The following is a 1,572-nucleotide window of genomic DNA, read 5'->3' as shown; positions in this document are numbered from 1 at the left end:
GCTGGCAGACTGAGGGAGGGTGCAGCCAGGATCCAGCAGCGAGGGTGCTTTTCTCTACAGAAACCTCCACCGTAAACAGCTCTTGCATGGGAGAGCTGGCTGGTTTTTTTCCCTCCTGTGGGAATATTGCAAATCTTTGTTAGAGCTTAGACAACCTCTTATTAGGGAATAGACATAAGCAATTTATACATGTTAGTCGCAGCTGTCTTAGTAGGAAACAATTAGGCACATTGCTACTTAGAACACAAACAGCCCAGAAGAGGCTTACAAAATAGAGCTCGCCAAAGCAAAAAATACTTCCAAAATGTCTCATTAGCAACAGCCTAGAGGTTTTTTTTTAAAAAAAAAAAACAGTTTGGGAGGAAGGAAGAAAAGAATTCCACTGGAAAAAATCCCAACTTGGTCCAGCTTAGAAAAATTCATGCTTGTATTTTTATTTTGTGAAAATTCTTGTTTTGCAAAAAAAAAAAAAAAAAAATTCCACAGTCACATTCCTAGGAATCGGAAGCCCACAATAAGGTCTCTAAGTGACTTTCCAAGTCCTTCAGACCTCTGGAGAAAAATGTTTAAGAGAAGCATAAGCGAGGCTTGTCGGTGCAATATGAGAATGGGCGGGCTGCAACCGTTCCACCCACCCCTTCCCCTCACAGTGCTTTATCCGCGTGGCCTCACATGCTCCTACACAGCAGGACTGCTGTTTTCCAAGAATAACCCATGTCTTCACTTAACAGCACCTTAAAGGGACCTGGTTTGCCCAGTCCTCTCCCAGCATCTCAGCTCAAGCATCACGTACAACTCATCTGTTTCGAGCACATCAGTGTTAATGCTCAGACCTGAGGTGCAAACAGAGGGGACTGCATTTAGGCAGGGAAGGTTTAAGATCTCAGCTATGCTTCCAGGCTGAGGTCCCAAGGCACATGCCCTGGATGCCAAATACGCACTGTGCTTTGCCAGTTAGTTTCCACTATCATTTCTCCCCCTGTTGAACACCCGCCTGAGTCTGACTGTGACTCAGATCAGCTTAATCCTAGCTCCAGAGGCAGGAATAATTTTATCCCCATCTGGAGCAACAACACAGCACCACAATACAAATGTTTTAAAGCATGAAGCAAAGAGCATCACATTCATGGGAAACCACCTAGAGGGTCAGCTAAGGACTGCATTCCCTGCAGCCCAAATTTTGCTTGAATAAAAGAATGAGAGAAGCCTGTTCCCTTGGAAGACGTGGCAGAAATCTGTACGCGATGGAAAGAAACAAGATCTGACAACACATCATTAAAAATCCACTAACAAGGGGTTTTGCTTTGTTTCTTTTTTATTGTTTTTAAATCACTTTTTTTTTTCTTTCCAGAAGTCATTATGTCTGACTCCATTAACATTCAGGTAAACAAGTGAAAGAACAACAGATGGGCGTGATCTCGTAGCACGGGCACAGCTGCTGGGCGCAGGGCTTGCCTTTCTTTGCAGCAGCCGAACATCGCTCTCCCTCGCCCAGCATTCCCTCCCTCTCCGTACCGGTATGGGCGATGGCTGGCAGCCGCCGCCGGACATTACTGCTTCAAACGCAGCGAG

This window comes from Pygoscelis adeliae, unplaced genomic scaffold (genome assembly GCF_000699105.1).
Source record: "Pygoscelis adeliae isolate BGI_AS28 unplaced genomic scaffold, ASM69910v1 Scaffold166, whole genome shotgun sequence".
Classification (NCBI taxonomy): Eukaryota; Metazoa; Chordata; class Aves; order Sphenisciformes; family Spheniscidae; genus Pygoscelis; species Pygoscelis adeliae.
Note: the sequence above shows the minus strand (reverse complement) of the source record.